General features: G+C 33.9%; 3 long non-coding RNA genes across 3 annotated transcripts; all 3 read right to left on the bottom strand.

Annotated features, from left to right (window-relative positions):
- Positions 1-1,039: 1,039 nt before the first annotated feature.
- Positions 1,040-2,044, bottom strand: LOC133039499 (uncharacterized). The gene is made up of 2 exons (XR_009688644.1): positions 1,989-2,044; positions 1,040-1,271 (listed from the first exon to the last, which is right to left on the bottom strand). It is a non-coding gene; the product is annotated as an uncharacterized LOC133039499 (long non-coding RNA).
- Positions 2,045-3,241: 1,197 nt separating this feature from the next.
- LOC133039498 (uncharacterized) lies at positions 3,242-4,238 on the bottom strand. The gene is made up of 2 exons (XR_009688643.1): positions 3,836-4,238; positions 3,242-3,488 (listed from the first exon to the last, which is right to left on the bottom strand). It is a non-coding gene; the product is annotated as an uncharacterized LOC133039498 (long non-coding RNA).
- A 5,765-nt stretch (positions 4,239-10,003) lies between these two features.
- LOC133039497 (uncharacterized) lies at positions 10,004-10,787 on the bottom strand. The gene is made up of 2 exons (XR_009688642.1): positions 10,621-10,787; positions 10,004-10,273 (listed from the first exon to the last, which is right to left on the bottom strand). It is a non-coding gene; the product is annotated as an uncharacterized LOC133039497 (long non-coding RNA).
- Between the last annotated feature and the right edge of the window lie 10,344 nt (positions 10,788-21,131).

Below are 21,131 nucleotides of genomic sequence, written 5' to 3'. Positions count from 1 at the left end.
AAACTTGGCTAAAGCTCACCTACAAGCATTTAAACTTGATTTAAACTGCATAAACATGCATTTAGAAACTGCAGAAAACATACACAAACTCATGCAACAATCACAGCAACCAATTTCAAAATTTCTCTTTGAAAACTTAAGCTTTTGAATAGAAAATCCATAACTTTAAACAATACCACTAATCATGCATTACCAGCAGCTCAATTCAACTCAAATAACCTAGAATAAACTTCAGAACTTAACCACAACATACAGCAACAAGAACACTTCAAAATCAAGCATGCAATTCACTAACTTTTTCTTAAAACACAAGAAAATATTAAGAAAAGCTACAAGGAAAAATACCTAAAGTTTAAGCACCTCAAAACCAAGATGATTCTTGCTGGAAATGTAGAAGAAACAAATCAATTCCAGCTGCTCAAGAAGTGGCCGAAAGAGAGAGGAAGAGAGAAAGCAATTTTCCAATTTTTTCTAATTTTCTTACTTTGAACCAAATGAGAATACAATGCATAACCCAACTATATTCAGCTAATAATATAATTAAAATCACCACTTTTCACCACATAAAGTCCACAAAAGGACAAAACAATAATGGGGCAAAATGACCATTTTGCCCCCTCACACTAAAATAGCATAAAGAGCACTAAAGGGGTATTTTGAGAAATTCTAAATTCCCGACCAGTCCCGACATTCCTAATGTCTAAATAGCTGCCCCTAATACTAACATACTAAGTTGTGATTTTACTGAGCCAAACACCGAGTTCCATGTTACCGGGCACCGGAAATGCAAAATTATGAAAATCACTAAATGACATATAATGCATTTCAGAATTCAATAATAACAGCATAATAATTATTTAAATAGCTATAAATAATTTTCCATAATTAAACATAATTAACTGCTAATTTCCAAATTAAACTAAGTTGTCTTTACACAAAGCTTGCTCAACAATGACCCTTTTTAATTCTTGGTGTAATTTGTAACGCATGTACTTTTATAAAAATATTAATTTTATTTACAAGCGTTAAACGCGGAAAATCATAATGTCGCATTTTTATTTAATACTTGAAAATGTTCACAACTGGCCAGTTTTCGTACAAAAGACATAATAAATAATAACTAAAATAATTGCGACATAAACTTAATAGCGTAAATAAATAAACAGAGCACCTTAGACCGCCCGCAGTTATATGGCCCTCAGCGAGTTCACACACACAAGCGTCCAAAGTTCCACTCGCCACCGGCATTCTAGACTTTCAGTTACCTTGGTCTGCACATGGTAATTTGATAAGGGTGAGATACTAAACTCAGTAAGGAAATGTGTGTCAGGTAGTCACATAAATAAAAATAAAACTTAGTTAAAATGCACATGCACCTATTTAGACAGATAGCAAAACATAAACTTAATTATGTCACCGGTCACTAATAATATGTTTCTAAGCTAAATCACATAATAATGATTATGCCCGAGTCCGATTTTGGCAAATAAACTCGAGCTATTGGACTAAATGGTGGAGGGCTGGGTTCAGTAAAATCGTACCCACTACTAAATGGCCCCCTATCTACCATATAGACCCAACAGTCAAGCATTTAACCATTATCTTCTCGGTCAAACCATGTCACATAAATTATAATCTATTTAATGGCAAACTACTATACATTATTTAAACAACATAACAATCATAATTAAATAATGTGAATCTTATAAACACACTATTTACATACATACTTTAATAACATGAATCTTATAAACATATTATTTAAATATATACCTTTAGCAATGGCCATGCTCTAATACTGTAAACATACATAAATAACATGACTCTTATAAATATATTATTTAAAAATATATTATACAGTACATTAAATAACAAACAATAAAGAGTCAGGCAGAAGACTTTAGTTAACTTCTCTTTTACTATTCTCACTCTTTCTATGAATGTTATTACATACAGAAAACTTATCTTTTTCTACTTAATTTCCTTACCTCGATTGTGGAGATCCTAGCTTGATTGCAAAAGTGATCCTTGAGAACCAAAAATTTGTTGGAAATTATTTTACTAGGATCTTAGATCTACTCACAAGTATGTTGATTAACACCCTAAATATGAACTTTCTAAAACGATGAAATAAACACATATAAAGTTTAGTAAACCTTACATTGGGTGCAGCGGAATATAATGACTCTTTCCGTTCATATATCTAGCCCTTGATTCCTTTCTGTATCAGAGCATTATAAATATCTGAACCTGGATCTCTTTCTCTGATTCTTCGGTGCTGAAACTCCTTCTTGCTGAAAGTCTTTCTTCACGATCTTCCTCACTATGATTGAGGTATCACTTGCTGTGTGTGGGCACTACTCTAACACTAAGAATTTCGAAATCTCAAGGTGGAAGAGAGAGAGGGAGTAGTCGGCCAAAGATAGGGAGAGAGAGAGGCTCAGTTTTTTCTGAATGAAAAAGTAGAAAATTTAAGTGTTAAATTCCTGAAGCCTTCACTATCTATTTATAGCATTCCACTAGGGTAAGGTTTGAATTATTTGGCATTAAAATAATGAAAATATCAGAGGTAAAACCCTACAAAAGTGGCCGGCCCTATACATGTGAATTTGGGCCTCACTTTTTGCAATTTTGCAGTTTTATCTTTTCTGCATCTGATTTTCTCAAAAACACTAATTTTCTAATTCAACCATTTAAATGCCAATTCTAACTATTTAATTTTATAAATAATTATTAAATAATATTGTCATTTATCATATTTATTAATTGAACCATACAAAGTATCATAATTAACAAATATGCCCCTAAAACTCTTTCTTTACAATTTCGCCCTTACTTAGTGAAGAATTCACAAATAGACATAGTCTAATTTGAGATTTATAATTGATTAATCAAAACCAATTATATGAGTCTTACAAGCAATATTATCTCAACTAGTGGGGGGACCATGGGTCTATATAACCGAGCTTCCAATAAGTAGATCAAGAATTTATTACTAAAATTCACTAACTTATTAATTCTTCGTTGAATCCACGCGTAGAACTTAGAATTGCACTCTCAGTATATAGAATGCTCTATATGTTCCACCATATAGACACATCATTAGTTATCCATTGTTATAATCCTAATTTGATCAATGATCCTCTATATGAATGATCTACACTGTAAAGGGATTAGATTACCGTTACACCCTACAATGTATTTTGTAACGCCCGTATTTTAATAATAATAAACTCGGAAATTAACTTTAATAATTTATATATTAATAAACATATGGATCGGGATCCCGAGTATCAAAATTTAGGTTAAAAGTACTTTACTATTAAATATGCATATATATTTTTTTTTTAAAGTTTTGCGGACATGCATCATCAAAATACAGACTCCAAAATATTTATAAATCGAAACCCTCCAGGTTGCACTGCCGCAATATGTACAATCATGCCGAGTTCCACCTCACTGTTCCTCCAGCTTTGCTTTTCCTTTACCTACACAAGGTAGCAAACTGATGAGTCAACAAACTCAGTAAGATATGCAAGAAATAATAAGATAGCACGATGCCAGCTTTATGATCAAGCTGCCCTGAGCTTCACAACGAAGCTCACCAAATGATTAAGAACGTTCTTAAGGGTAGTACGACTACTATACCAAATGCACTAAAGTACCAACTCCGTACTTGTGTTGGTAGAGCCCTGATTGTACTCCCGAGAATTACTAAGTGTTGTACCACGAACACGACGTACCCTGGGTACTTGTGTTGGTAACACCGTACTTATAATAACATCCAAAACAAGCGTACACATTCATATATATAAATATTCTTACGCTATCTTACCTCGTTCCTTGCTCAAGTGTGCCGGTCAGCCTGAGTGGAAGTGCAGCTCGACGTTTTACAGGGCCCTAAACCATAATATTCAAAATTCGATGAGAGACTCGCTAAAATACTTATCGGGGATTTAAAACGCAAACTAAGCTTAGCCCTATCGATGAAAAGGATGACAACACCCTAAAATACTTAAAAACGGAAAAATTAGGGTTCGGGAAAAAAACCCCAACCGGCAGGCCGGTTCCCAACCGGAAGTCCGGTTCCTGGGACCAACCGGTCGACCGGTTGACGCAGGCTCCCAGGAACCGGAATTCCGGTTCTGGTCTGGGAACCAAAATTCCAACCCCCACAACTCAATTCATCCCCAAATTTTCCAATACTTTCTAGAACACCTGTATGCACTAAAATAGACCAGTTCCAAGCAACAAATCTCAGCAATTCATTAAATTTTCAAAAACACCATTAGAGGTCAAGGTTTGAGTTTTCAAACTCAAACCTTGTCAAAACCTTACTACAAGCAACAAGGACAGCAAGAAACAACTCAATTAAACTCACCTAATCAACAGAAATCAGATTCAAACAACAACTATAGCTACAGAACCAAAGATCCTAATTTAAACCTCAAAACCTAACCTTATACTAACTAGAAACAAAGAGAAGAAGACAAGGAAACCATACCTTAAGCAAATTCTCCTTCAAGAGATTAGGAAGTCAGAACAAACAGCAATCCACACCTTAATCTTGCTGGGTTTTCTAGGGTGCACGAAAGAGAGAGGGAGAAAGGATAATTCCCAAGCTTGATCATCAATTCTCACTTAATTCATTCTCCTTAATAAATTGCTATTATTTATCTATGTATTACTTAACTAAAGGAAGCTTCTACTTCCACTAAAAGCCAAGACTCTAAGGTAAAAAGACCCATTTACCCTTCAATTAAAATATCACAACCAAACAACTTAAGGGCAATTTGGTCAACTACTAATCCCCGAAAATTCTAACGCCTCTACTAATAAACAATAATACCCCGATAATATTCTAAATTATAAAATGCAACTTTCTAGGCCCAACGTCGCTTTCCACAGCTTCCGAACACAATCAGAGAAATTAGGTAATTAAGCATAAAACACATATGATATATAATATATTTCTAAAATATGCATTCCATAATTATTAATACATAATTCTTAAATAATTAATAATACAAAGTATTCTTTCATAGGCGGTCTTTACATATTTAATCCTTAAAACACTTAACCCCGTATAAATGATATTTCAACTTATGTGAAATGAGATCTCCACCATTTATTTTTCGTTTGGTCAAGCTCGAAGAAGATCATCCTTTACTTACTATTCGCCAGATAGAAGCTATAGATTTCATGTTTATGTTAGTGCTCCCACTCAATTGCACTACCGTGCTCCCAAAATGTACGTATCACCCTGACCGAAAAGTGGGCTTAACTAACAAATCAAAGAACACGAATAGCCTCTCGAGATCGAGCCTAATCATAACAGGATTAAGATCATTTGATCTAGGATCAACTAGGCGATATTGACTTGAATAGATATTACGGTAAGTTTAATAAATCTAAGTCAAAGTTCAATATCGGTCCCTTCCGATGCATACTCCATGCATCCAACCTGAGCTTTACTTTAACCAATGCTCTGGAAAGAACATAGCATTTCTCCAAATGCAAGTAAACTCTGTTGTAGATTATCATATCAGTAAAACCCTTTGTCTGATAAATCTAGGAAACTTTATTCACATAGTCATGTTTACTTTCCAATGTGTTGACAGCACAATAAACATGATCAAGTGTGTGAAAAGGGTTTCAGATGAATTCATACATTATATACATATAATCATGAAATAAATCATGTGAGCCATGCAACATTAAATGTTATTTCTGATCTTTATTAATAAGTAAATCTGATTATATTGAAATGAGTTTTATTTAGGGCATAAAACCCAACAAACTCCCACTTGCACTAATATAAAACAAAAAGTGCGTTTCAAATAATCTCAACACCTCGATATACAAATCAAGTGTAGTAGTAGTAAACTCCTCGTAATAGGATCTGAAACGTTGAATTAAACACAACCTTTTCTCCACCATTACTCTTCCTTAATCACAAAATCATTGATAATGTGAAATTCCTCTCTATATGTCTACTCTCTTGGGATACTGGATTCTATACCTTTGGCAGCTACTTCTTGTTTATTCAGGAAGTAACACTAGTAGTTTAGGCAATTTGGAATGGTGCCAAAAATGTGCTGACTTTGTAAAACGATCCACCACGACCCAAACTGAATCGTACATTCCTGTGGTTCTAGGCAAACCAACCACAAAGTCCATTGCAATGTCTTCCCACTTCCATTCTGGAAGTGTTAATGGCTGAAGTAACCCCGCTGGTCGCTGATGTTCAGCTTTGATTTGCTGACAGGTTAAACATTTAGTGACATAGTCTACTACATCCCTCTTCATCCCATACCACCAGAAATAGGGCTTCAAATCTTGATACATTTTGGTGGTTCCTGGATGTAATGAGTAAGGGGTAGTATGAGCTTCTTCCAGAATTTCTTTCTTAAGCTCACTGATATCAGGGACACACACCCGTGCCTTAAACAACAACATTCCGCTGTCAGAAATAGAGAAGTCCTTAGCTTTGCCTGCTAAGACATCTTCTCGGATTTTTACCAATTCAAGATCTTCTAACTGGGCCATTTTGATTCTTTCTAACAAATCTGACTGAAGTGTCAGATTAAATAATTCCTCAGTCACCAACTCGATGTTTGCTCTAGTCATTTCCGAGGCTAACTGAGAGGAAATCATAACCATGTTGGATATCTGATCAGGTCCTTTTCTGCTTAAGGCATCAGCCACAACATTTGCCTTTCCAGGATGATACAAGATTTCACAGTCATAGTCTTTCACCAATTCTAACCACCTTCTCTGTCTCATATTCAAATCCTTCTGAGTGAAGAAATACTTGAGACTCTTGTGGTCAGTATAGATCTCACACCTTTCACCATACAAGTAATGTCGCCAAATTTTCAAGGCGAACACCACTGCTGCAAGTTCTAGGTCGTGAGTTGGGTAACGCTGCTCATAATCTTTCAATTGCCGAGAAGCATAAGCTATGACTTTATCTGCTTGCATTAACACACAGCCTAAACCCTGCCTTGAAGCGTCACAATATACCACAAACTTTTCTTGATCAGAAGGCAAGGCTAGAACAGGAGCTGTGATCAATCGTTGCTTCAGCTCTTGAAAACTCTTTTCACACTTATCTGACCATATAAATCGCTGATTCTTCCTAGTTAACTCAGATAACGGCATGGCAATTTTGGAAAATCCTTCCACAAAACGCCGATAATAACCCGCTAAACCGAGAAAACTTCGAATTTCAGTGACTGTTTTAGGTCTAGGCCAATTCTTCACCGCTTCAATTTTTCCTGGATCAACCATAATTCCATCTTTTCCAACAATATGTCCCAGAAAAGACACTTGTGACAGCCAAAACTCACACTTTTTGAACTTTGCATAGAGTTTATGATCTCTAAGTCGCTGCAGAACCATTCGAAGATGTTGCTCATGCTCTGCTTCTGACCGAGAGTATACAAGAATATCGTCGATAAATACAATTACAAAATTATCGAGGAAATCCTTGAATACCCTATTCATGAGATCCATAAAAGCTGCCGGAGCATTTGTTAACCCAAAAGACATAACCAGGAATTCATAGTGACCATACCTGGTTCGAAAAGCTATCTTCGGAATATCCTCTTCTCGAATTCTCAATTGATGATACCCAGACCTCAAGTCAATTTTTGAGAATACAGTCTTCCCCTGGAGTTGGTCGAACAAATCGTCAATTCTGGGCAGAGGATATTTATTCTTAATGGTTAACTTATTCAGCTCCCGGTAATCGATACACATACGAAGAGTTCCATCTTTCTTCTTCACAAATAACACAGGGGCTCCCCAAGGTGACACACTAGGCCGAGTGAACCCTAGATCCAACATCCCTTGGAGTTGTATCTTCAGTTCTTTTAATTCAGCAGGTGCCATTCGATAGGGTGCCTTTGAAACAGGTTGTGCTCCAGGAATTAAATCAATAATGAAATCTATCTCCCGCTGAGGTGGTAATCCCGGCAATTCCTCTGGAAACACATCCAGGAATTCCTTAACCACATTAACCTCTTCTGGGCCAAATAACACAGGTTTACTGGAATCCACTACCACTGCGAGAAACCCAACACATCCTTCTCGAAATAAATCCCTAGCTTTCAATGCTGAGATTCTAGGGACACGAGAACCTTGAACTGAACCAACAAAAACAAAAGGTTCCTCATTTTCCGGTTCAAAAGTCACCATTTTCCGTTTACAATCAATACTAGCAGAGTATTTAGACAAAAAGTCCATACCAAGTATAATGTCAAATTCAGCCAATGGCAACTCCACGAGATCAGCACTCAATTCTCTATCTTCAATTCTAATTATTACTGACCTAATCCACTTTCTTGAAATAATTAATTCCCCATTAGGCAACAGGGTTCCAAACCCCGTCTCGAGAATATCACTAGGTCTATCAAACTGATCAAGAAGTCTTGATGACACATAAGACCGAGTAGCACCCGAATCAAATAAAACAGTATAAGCAAAACCATTGATTAGAAGCTGACCTGCAACCACTGAAGGACTGGCAGCAGCATCTGCCTGAGTTATAGCAAAAACACGAGCAGGAGCAGATACAGGTTTGACCTCGGGCTTCGGTTCCTCTTTCTTCAACTGAGGGCAGTCTTTCCTGAGATGTCCCACCGAACCACACTGAAAACAGGCTCTCCGGTTACAAGCCCCGGGATGATGCTTTTTGCAACGCGGGCACTCAGGATAAGAATAAGTCTGACGTCCCCCTCTATTCTGGTTTCCTCGAAACCTTTTTCCTTGCCCTGAACTTCCCGAAGATGGAAAAGTTCTTTTCCTCTGTTCAAGGGTAGAACCCCCACTCTCTTTTGCAGGACCTGACAAAGGGAGAATAGTAACCCCACCAACACCCGAAGACTCTCGGGTTTCTTGTAAAAATTTCACTGCCCCTTCTGCTCGAAGAGCCTTATCAACCATTTCTGCGTAAGTCGTTGTATCGCTTGTTGTGATAACCAGGTCATGTCTGATTTTGGCATTCAGTCCAGCCAAATACTTTTCTTTCTTGCTGAAATCTGTTGGTACAATTCCGGAGGCTAATTTAGCCAAGCGATCAAACTTGGTGGTATACTCAGTTACTGACATACCCTCACTTTGTACCAACTCAATAAATTCCTTCCGCTTTGCACTGCGGACCGCCTCGTTGTAATACTTGGCATTGAACAATTCCCGGAACTCCTCCCAGGTCATTCTGGTCACATCCCTAGTAAGGGATACCATTTCCCACCAAATCAGGGCATCCTCCTGAAATTGGAACGTGGCACATGCCACTCTATCATTTCCAGCCACTCCCATAAAGTTCAGTATTCTCTCAACAACAGTCAACCACTGCTCAGCTTTAAGAACATCAGGGCCTCCCAGAAATACTGGAGGCGCTTGCTTTCTGAACCTTTCATACAAAGGCTCCATGCGGTTACCAGCAACATATTGCTCAGCTGGCACCGCAGGGGCTGCAGGGATTGCAACAGCCGGTTGCAGGGGAGGCTCAACAGGGGCATCCCGTTGCCTGAGTCGCCGGATCTCTTCCTCTTGTTGCTCAATTCTAGTTTGCATCTCAGCAAACCTTTGTTCCCAATCAACAGGGGCCTGAGGTGGATCCTCCTGTCCACCTCTCGGGGCTCGACCGCGGCCTCTACCGCGTCCACGGGGGTTTTGGGGATTTCTAGCACCCCGACCACCTCCGGTCTCAACCAATTCACCCTGCCTTCTAACGTTTCGCTGGTCGTCCATTATTTAGGACTTAGCCTGCGAACCCACAAGGCACGTAGGTCAGACAGTGGTCAAAATACTTTCAAGACCGCAATTAATATTTATTTAATCATATATACAACACCACATATCTTAAAACAGTTTGCAAAAAGAAGTAAAGCTTACGGAACCGTGAGTTGAACTCGACACTGGCCTTGATTGTACATATCTTGACGGTCTTCAGTGGACAACCCAGTGGCTCTGATACCAAACTGTAACGCCCGTATTTTAATAATAATAAACTCGGAAATTAACTTTAATAATTTATATATTAATAAACATATGGATCGGGATCCCGAGTATCAAAATTTAGGTTAAAAGTACTTTACTATTAAATATGCATATATATATTTTTTTAAAGTTTTGCGGACATGCATCATCAAAATACAGACTCCAAAATATTTATAAATCGAAACCCTCCAGGTTGCACTGCCGCAATATGTACAATCATGCCGAGTTCCACCTCACTGTTCCTCCAGCTTTGCTTTTCCTTTACCTACACAAGGTAGCAAACTGATGAGTCAACAAACTCAGTAAGATATGCAAGAAATAATAAGATAGCACGATGCCAGCTTTATGATCAAGCTGCCCTGAGCTTCACAACGAAGCTCACCAAATGATTAAGAACGTTCTTAAGGGTAGTACGACTACTATACCAAATGCACTAAAGTACCAACTCCGTACTTGTGTTGGTAGAGCCCTGATTGTACTCCCGAGAATTACTAAGTGTTGTACCACGAACACGACGTACCCTGGGTACTTGTGTTGGTAACACCGTACTTATAATAACATCCAAAACAAGCGTACACATTCATATATATAAATATTCTTACGCTATCTTACCTCGTTCCTTGCTCAAGTGTGCCGGTCAGCCTGAGTGGAAGTGCAGCTCGACGTTTTACAGGGCCCTAAACCATAATATTCAAAATTCGATGAGAGACTCGCTAAAATACTTATCGGGGATTTAAAACGCAAACTAAGCTTAGCCCTATCGATGAAAAGGATGACAACACCCTAAAATACTTAAAAACGGAAAAATTAGGGTTCGGGAAAAACCCCAACCTAAGTTGCCCCCAACCGAAGTCGGTTCTCGGGACCAACCTGGCCGACCAGGTTGACGCAGCTCCCGTGAACCGGAATTCCGGTTCTGGTCTGGGAACCAAAATTCCAACCCCCACAACTCAATTCATCCCCAAATTTTCCAATACTTTCCAGAACACCTGTATGCACTAAAATAGACCAGTTCCAAGCAACAAATCTCAGCAATTCATTAAATTTTCAAAAACACCATTAGAGGTCAAGGTTTGAGTTTTCAAACTCAAACCTTGTCAAAACCTTACTACAAGCAACAAGGACAGCAAGAAACAACTCAATTAAACTCACCTAATCAACAGAAATCAGATTCAAACAACAACTATAGCTACAGAACCAAAGATCCTAATTTAAACCTCAAAACCTAACCTTATACTAACTAGAAACAAAGAGAAGAAGACAAGGAAACCATACCTTAAGCAAATTCTCCTTCAAGAGATTAGGAAGTCAGAACAAACAGCAATCCACACCTTAATCTTGCTGGGTTTTCTAGGGTGCACGAAAGAGAGAGGGAGAAAGGATAATTCCCAAGCTTGATCATCAATTCTCACTTAATTCATTCTCCTTAATAAATTGCTATTATTTATCTATGTATTACTTAACTAAAGGAAGCTTCTACTTCCACTAAAAGCCAAGACTCTAAGGTAAAAAGACCCATTTACCCTTCAATTAAAATATCACAACCAAACAACTTAAGGGCAATTTGGTCAACTACTAATCCCCGAAAATTCTAACGCCTCTACTAATAAACAATAATACCCCGATAATATTCTAAATTATAAAATGCAACTTTCTAGGCCCAACGTCGCTTTCCACAGCTTCCGAACACAATCAGAGAAATTAGGTAATTAAGCATAAAACACATATGATATATAATATATTTCTAAAATATGCATTCCATAATTATTAATACATAATTCTTAAATAATTAATAATACAAAGTATTCTTTCATAGGCGGTCTTTACATATTTAATCCTTAAAACACTTAACCCCGTATAAATGATATTTCAACTTATGTGAAATGAGATCTCCACCATTTATTTTTCGTTTGGTCAAGCTCGAAGAAGATCATCCTTTACTTACTATTCGCCAGATAGAAGCTATAGATTTCATGTTTATGTTAGTGCTCCCACTCAATTGCACTACCGTGCTCCCAAAATGTACGTATCACCCTGACCGAAAAGTGGGCTTAACTAACAAATCAAAGAACACGAATAGCCTCTCGAGATCGAGCCTAATCATAACAGGATTAAGATCATTTGATCTAGGATCAACTAGGCGATATTGACTTGAATAGATATTACGGTAAGTTTAATAAATCTAAGTCAAAGTTCAATATCGGTCCCTTCCGATGCATACTCCATGCATCCAACCTGAGCTTTACTTTAACCAATGCTCTGGAAAGAACATAGCATTTCTCCAAATGCAAGTAAACTCTGTTGTAGATTATCATATCAGTAAAACCCTTTGTCTGATAAATCTAGGAAACTTTATTCACATAGTCATGTTTACTTTCCAATGTGTTGACAGCACAATAAACATGATCAAGTGTGTGAAAAGGGTTTCAGATGAATTCATACATTATATACATATAATCATGAAATAAATCATGTGAGCCATGCAACATTAAATGTTATTTCTGATCTTTATTAATAAGTAAATCTGATTATATTGAAATGAGTTTTATTTAGGGCATAAAACCCAACAAACTCCCACTTGCACTAATATAAAACAAAAAGTGCGTTTCAAATAATCTCAACACCTCGATATACAAATCAAGTGTAGTAGTAGTAAACTCCTCGTAATAGGATCTGAAACGTTGAATTAAACACAACCTTTTCTCCACCATTACTCTTCCTTAATCACAAAATCATTGATAATGTGAAATTCCTCTCTATATGTCTACTCTCTTGGGATACTGGATTCTATACCTTTGGCAGCTACTTCTTGTTTATTCAGGAAGTAACACTAGTAGTTTAGGCAATTTGGAATGGTGCCAAAAATGTATAGAACTTTCCTTAGACTGAATAAGTACCTTTCCTGCAACTTTAACATTTAGTCCCTTTTTGGTAGACCTAGAGACTTCAGATAGGTTTTTACACTTCTCCAAAATCACTACTCCACCCCCAGAGTAATCACCATCTTATCAGCAGACTTTCTAGCACAAAGGCAAGTCTCGAAATCTGTTGTGGTGTAGTCTAAGAGTTTTAAACACACCCTTATCGACTAACATATAGTTCCTCTTCTTAATCTTAAGATTTACTTGATTGTCTTCCAATGTTCCTCTCCTGGATTAATCCGATACCTACTCATTACTCCCACTCAACAACAGATGTCTGGTCTAAGGCATACTAAAGCATATCTGAGACCTCTCACTGTTGATTTAAGAAATTCTTTCATGGCTTTATCTTTTCTGGAATAGTTGAGACTTTTCCTTAGATAAATAAAATCTATGCCTAGAAGTCGAGAAGCTTCTATAGATTGCCATTAGAAAGAAAATGCTTCAGCTTCTTACTAAAGTAAGTTGCTTGCATTCAAGTAAGTAATTACCAGGTATACCATAAGCCATAGGTTTAGATAAACTCAAACCTATAATACCACGAACATGAAGTTTTGTTAAGTCCATTGAATAGACTTATTAACGAAAAATTTCCTTTTATGTCCTTGTAATAGAAAAATTTAGGTTACTCCACGTGAATGGATTAAACCATAGTTCTATTGGCTTTTCTTCTTAGTTTCTTATCTTGACAATCCATTACTTGTTTAAACTCACAATGGATTTTAATCACTAGTGTCTTCCAAGTCATAAGAAGGTGAGTTCCTAGAAACTCTCCCACTACGACAAGGTACCGTGAATTATGTCTAAGAAAACTAAATGGTATTAACCTTTTTGGTTGTGACAAGACAACAGAGGCAGTGGGATCATCATATGTCAAATAAGATGATAGAACACTTTTGGAATCAAGAAATAAATATCTCCTTTATTTGCTACTTTATTTTCAGACTTAGTCATTATCTTAGAAAAGTAGTATTTGTTTGAACAAACACTTTCTTATCTATTGACTATGGGATGGTCCACCCCTAATCACTTAGAATAGCTAACAAACCATGGTTAACAGTTCTAGCTTTTCTTAAGATTTTGATTAGGTCATCCGTGAATCTAGTAATGATTTACATTAAGTATACAACCATTACATCATTCTGAAATTGTATTACCATAGAAGGAATTAGGCAACGACTAGTAACTAATCATCAATATGCAACTCGAAATTTCTGGGGAGGTAAGTTTGGATATAATTCAAAAATCAATTTAATAATTTTTGAACTGCATATCTACGAACTATTTCTCCACCCCTATTAGTTCGCAAGATCTTTAACCACTTACCTTAATGGTGTTTCACCATTGCTAGAAATTAATGAAAATTTTCAAACATTTCAAATTTCTTTGCATAAGGTATAATCTAGAGTTATCATTTTAAGAATACAACGAAAAACTCATATGCACCCCTGAATGTACATCCATCTGCGAATGAGATGAATTTTTTTCGGTAGATATAGGCTTATTTACTCTTTGCAGAGATTGATCTTTTCAAAACCACTATGAACAAGATACAAAAGCCATAGATTAATAAAATGTGGTTGTTTCGTTTGATGACTTAGGTTTAGTTACTTCAATGAGTTCATAGAATAGTGCAAGTGGATCCTGGTCACAGAATATTAAACTCATATTCCATACTTTAATATACAGTTTTGAATCCATTAATAGAAGATGGATATTAAACACTTGTGAAAGTGTAACTGTATTGTATTCTGGAAATAGAAATATAAGAAAATTTCTGTTTGGATTCTAAAATTAAAGTCAAAGACTTAAATTTATACCAAATATAATGAGTAATTCTTTCTTGGACCACCACTACTAATTCTAAGTCGGATTTGCCATACAAGTAGGAGATTTCTAAGATTGAGGATTTATATCATTGTGGAATAGAATATCGGGTTATAATCATATGTCATTTAATTTCTTAAAAGAAAATAGAAGGACATTAAATGATTTATAGACCATTCATCCAATGATATGTTATTAAGCTAATTCGAAATGAATAAGTTAAGAGGAATTAGGATAATTTCGTTTATAATTAAGAATCCAACGATGCTTCGATTAGCGAGAGTCAAAGTAATCTTATTTATACAATCTTCTTGTTTCATATTGTAAAAATACTAGTCTAAGGTGTCATCAATTGATGAATAGCTAGATGTTGCATATACAATATTTATCTTTCGAGATCTTACACTATTATGTATGTCTAATGGTGAAAATCCATTAGGGATTTATCTCATTAGAAAAACAAACATGTTAGACCAACAATGAAGATTCGAAATTAAACTACAATTTAATAACAGAAAATAACATGGTTCAATATAAATTCATACACAATTCAGAAATTATTAAACATATAGCAAGTAGGAATGACAAGTGAAAATACTAAAACTTACAATCCTAAATAATTTCCAAGGTTTCCAACAAACTGATACAGTGTCCCTGTAGGCGAGAGTCAAAGTATCATTCATTGAATAGAGTTGTCAGCTCATCTAAAATGCAAACCATTCTATCAACCTTTTATTTGATCAAAATAAGAATCCAACATTGTCCCGGTAGGCGAGAGTCAAGGTTATTCTCATTTTATGAGCTTCCACCATTGTTTCATGTTTTATAAGTTTATCTCTAAGTAGTCACCGTAGGGGAGAGTCTAATAGAGACGAAAACTTACAAAACACTTATCAAATGAGATCTTACGGTGTTAAATGCTTTCAACGAATAACCATCCATAGGGGGACGAAGTCTAGCGTCTCGAGGTTATATTGAAAATATTTAACTATTGTAAGACCAACAATGGAGATCGAATGTCCTAATAATAATAAAGCTCATTATTTAAAGAGAGTTGTATTTTCTTTGATACTTATTTTAATCTATTTATTTTAAATATATATTTATTTAATTAAAATTTCTAATTTAGAATGAAAAATTCTAAATATAAATTTTAATTTAATATTTATAAATTTTACTTAGATGGATATGAAAATAACATGAATTTCTTCCATCTTAGTAATAATTTCCAATAAATATTTAGAAAAATATTCAATTTAAGTTGTTACAAAATTAATTTAAATTAATTTACAACTCAAATTTAATTTTCTATAAATATATATCGCATTTCGAAAAATTAAAGTATTTAAGAATACAATTTTCGAAAATGCATGTTAAAATAAAAATCCTGGAAAAAATATTCTAATTTAATGTTGGCCCAAAATTAATTAATAAAATTAATTTACAACAAAAAAAATATAATTTTCCTATATAATTAAATATATAAGAAAAATTTCAAATATTTAAGTATGATGATGAAAATCAACTTAAATATTAATTTTCTATTTAATTAAATACACTAGAAAAAAAAAATACTTCAAGCAAAAACAGATAATATCTATCTAGATTTTCATGGACTAATTAATTCAATTTCTAATAATATAATTTAATTCATTTATTTTAAATTAATCAATAAATGAAAAAGTCATTGATTTAAGTTGGTCCAAAATTAAAATAAATAATTTACAACTTTAATCTATTTCTCAAATAAAATTCGAAATTCCAGCATTTAAGAAATGCAATTTCGAAATTTGATTAATAAAATAAAGAAAAAATATATTTTGAAAATTATTTAAATTTAGTTGAAAAAATAAATTTCAACTAAAAATAATTCTCTATTTAATTAAGTGTCATGAAAAAGAAATATTTAAGTATCACGATGAAAATCAACTTAGATATTTAATTTTCAAATTAATTAAATGTATTAAATTCAAGAAATAAATAATTAAGTGTAGAGAAGGCTTAATTATTAATCTCTAGTTTAATACTAGGAAAAATATACTTAAAATTAATTGTACCAAAATTAATTATTTAAATAATTAATTTAACAATGTATAATATTTTCCTATTTAATATTAGAAATAATAAGTAGTCTAGAAATAACTATCTAGAAAATATCTTATTTGACTAAGTATCTTTTCCACAAAATTTGAAAAAATATCTAATTTAAGTTGTATTACAAAAAATCTAGAACTTAAATATTTTCAAATTTAAATTTAATTAAATATCAAAAATTAAGTTGTAACCACTTAATTTTAAAATATTCCATTTTAAGTTAATATTCGAAAAGATATCAACTTAAAAAATATCTAAAGAACCTTAATAACCAATTCCTAAAATTCCTCAACTTAATTTTAAAATTTTAAATCTAAAAGATATTCAGATTTAAGTTGATTAGTTAGAGATAACTAAATATCAACTTAAATAGGAATATTTAATGAAAAATTTAAATTAAGCTTCAGAAAGAATCTAGATGGTTATAATTCTATATTTAATTAAATACAAGAAAATACATATAGTTTAGCTTAGAATAAAATTCTTTAAACTATGATTTTCTTAAATTAATTTCAAAATAAATGAAATTAATTATGTTGCTAATCAATTTTATTAGGTTAAACTAGTTTAATTAACCTAGTACAGTTATTCAAATCAGGCAAATGGGCCTTCACAATTGGGGTGGTTCATGTGAGGGGGTGCTGGGTTCAGTATGTCGTACCCACTACTATGGCTCCCAACTCTCACACAAGGCCCAAAAGAGAGGAATTTAACCTTAAAATGAACAACTGTTATTAATTGAATAGGCCCAAAAACTAAATGGGCCTAAATAAAATCTATCAAGATCTATGATATTTTATTTAGCAACAACAACCTATATGCATCTATAATAAAATTAAACATATAAACTCACACAGGCACACAATTTGGATGGATCCTATCATGTTGCTAGGTCATACACGGATGAAAGAAGATTGTAAATATACCTGTTACAAATTATTTACTTGACCAAGGGAGCCATGAGTTAAAATCAGATCATTGGATCTGTCAACAAGTTAACCATGGCTATTTGCAATCAAGGAATAATAGGTTTTAAAAAACTTACAAACAAGCTAAAACACATACTCCTGCAACAAGGTTAGCTGGATAGTTGGATGTAGGATTTATTTAATTTTAAATAAATAATTTCGAAAAATTAATTAAATAAAAAAAATTATTTTAGAAAATATTAAAATAAAATAAAATTTAAAATTTTTGAAATTAATAAAAAAAATATTTAAAATTAAACCTACAATTTTAAAAAATTAAGTTTCAACCAACCTAAATATCATTTCAAAATTTGCTAACTACTTTTAAATATTTATTGTTATTTTATAAATAAAAATTAAAAAAGATAAATAAATATCTTTTTCAGATTTTAAATATAATTTAAATAAATAAAATAACAAAATTTAAAAGTTAGCAAAATATCTTACATCTATTTAAAATTACATGATTATAGCTATCTTATTTTAAATTTAAATAAGGTCAAATTATTTTAAAAAAAAAATTAATTTAAAAAGTTTAATATGTGACCTTAAATTTAAAAATAAGATAAGATATAATCAAATTTAAAAATAAGATAGATAATTAAGCAAAGATAGATATTTAAAAAATATTAATTAAATTAATTATGATAATTAGAATTGAATTAGGAATAGTAAATGTATAAATACAGAACTACACAAAAAATCGGAAGTTAAATCCATGAAATAGCATGAAAAATTGAAGAAAAACGAAAAAATTGCGAGCTGTACGGACAGTATGCATTGCATACTGTCCGCGCGCGCAACAGGGAGTGCATGGGCAAGAGAACTCGGCGCAGGAGGCTGCCAGCAGCCTCTGCGCGCGCAGATCCCAGGAATTCAGACAAAATCTTTGTCTGTCCGCGTGCTGTCCGAGGGACAAGCCTCGTGCGCGCGCGCGTGTATAGTTGCACGACTCCGATATTTTTTGAAACTTCAAAAAATCATAACTAATTCAAATTAAATCGAAATTGAGTTCTGCAAAAAAAAATAAATTGCTTAATTTTTTCCATACTATCCAATAAAATAATTCCTGAAAGAGATATTCAATTAATTTTCACGAAAATTCATAAACATCAATCAATCATCAAATAACACTCAATACAACATGATACCATCCAAAACATCAAACAATCGTTTTAAAGTCCAAATTTCTTGCAAGCAAATCAATTACCATTGCTCTGAGGCCAGTTGTTGGAAATTATTTTACCAGGATCTTAGATCTACTCACAAGTATGTTGATTAACACCCTAAATATGAACTTTCTAAAACGATGAAATAAACACATATAAAGTTTTGTAAACCTTACATTGGGTGCAGCGGAATATAATGACTCCTACCGTTCAGATATCTAGCCCTTGATTCCTTTCTGTAACAGAGCATTATAAATATCTGAACCTGGATCTCTTTCTCTGATTCTTCGGTGCTGAAACTCCTTCTTGCTGAAAGTCTTTCTTCACGATCTTCCTCACTATGATTGAGGTATCACTTGCTGTGTGTGGGCACTACTCTAACACTAAGAATTTCGAAATCTCAAGGAGGAAGAGAGAGAGAGGGAGTGGTCGGCCAAAGATAGGGAGAGAGAGAGGCTCAGTTTTTTCTGAATGAAAAAGTAGAAAATTTAAGTGTTAAATTCCTGAAGCCTTCACTATCTATTTATAGCATTCCACTAGGGTTAGGTTTGAATTATTTGGCATTAAAATAATAAAAATATCAGAGGTAAAACCCTACAAAAGTGGTCGGCCCTATACATGTGGATTTGGGCCTCACTTTTTGCAATTTTGCAGTTTTATCTTTTCTGCATCTGATTTTCACAAAAACGCCAATTTTCTAATTCAACCATTTAAATGCCAATTCTTACTATTTAATAACTATAAATAATTACTAAATAATATTGTCATTTATCATATTTATTAATTGAACCATACAAAGTATCATAATTAACAAATATGCCCCTAAAACTCTTTCTTTACAATTTCGCCCTTACTTAGTGAAAAATTCACAAATAGACATAGTCTAATTTGAGATTTATAATTGATTAATCAAAACCAATTATATGAGTCTTACAAGCAATATTATCTCAACTAGTGGGGGGACCATGGGTCTATATGTTAGAAATTATTTTACCAGGATCTTAGATCTACTCACAAGTATGTTGTTTAAACACCCTAAATATGAACTTTCTAAAACGATAAATTAAACACATATAAAGTTAAGAAAACCTTACATTGATGCAGCGGAATTAATGTCTCCTTCCACTCAGATCTCTAACCCTCGAATCCTTTCTGTAGCAGAGTATAATCAAGATCTGAGCCCGAATGTCCTTCTTCTTCAAGTTTGATCCTTCACAGTCTTCCAATCTATGATTGAGTTACTGCTTGCTGTGTGTGGGCACTTACTCTTTCACTAGGGTCACGAAAAAGATGAAGGGAAAAGAGAGAGGTATTTCGGCCAAGGTATAGAAAGTGGGGAAGGCTCAGTTTTTCTGAAGAGAGAAATTTCTGTCAGAAAGGCATATTCAAAGATGTGTATTTGACTGAGCCATCACTTTCTATTTATAGGCAACTACTAGGTTTAGGTTAGGAATTATTTGGCACTAAAATAATGAAAATATTAATTTGAAAAACTCCATATAGTGGCCGGCCAAGGTGTATAAATGGGCCTCACTTGATTTTGCAGTTTTATCAAATTTTATCTCTATTTTCTCAAAAACGCCAATTTTCCAATTCTAACCTTTTAAATGCCAAAACTAATTATTTAATAACTAAAATAGATTATTAAATAATATTGTCATTTAATTTAATTATTAATTAGACATATAAAGTCCATTAATAAATAAATAAACCTAGAAACTCTTTTCTTTACAATTTCACTCCTGCTTAGTGAAAATTCATAAAATTAGACATAGTCTAACTTTAGAATTATAATTGATCAATCACGAATCAATTAATGAGTCTTACAAGCAGAATGTTCTCAACTAGAATGGGGACCATGGATCTATATGCTGAGCTTCCAATAAGTGAACCAAATTTACAAAGTAAATTCCTACTTATTAATTCTTCGTTGAATTCACTCTTAGAACTTAGAATTGCACTCTCAGACTTATATAGAGCATATTGTATGTTCCACGATATCAATATACTATCTTATTTAACCATTGTTATAATCTTATTGTGATTTAAAGATCCTCTATATAGATGATCTACATCGAGATGGGATTTCTTTACCGTTCTCACCCCTCAATGTATTTTGCCCCTTAAAACACTTAGCTACCTGT

The sequence above is a fragment of the Cannabis sativa genome, chromosome 6, assembly GCF_029168945.1.
Source record: "Cannabis sativa cultivar Pink pepper isolate KNU-18-1 chromosome 6, ASM2916894v1, whole genome shotgun sequence".
NCBI lineage: Eukaryota > Viridiplantae > Streptophyta > Magnoliopsida > Rosales > Cannabaceae > Cannabis > Cannabis sativa.
Note: the sequence above shows the minus strand (reverse complement) of the source record. Positions and strands in the feature narration are given on the sequence as shown.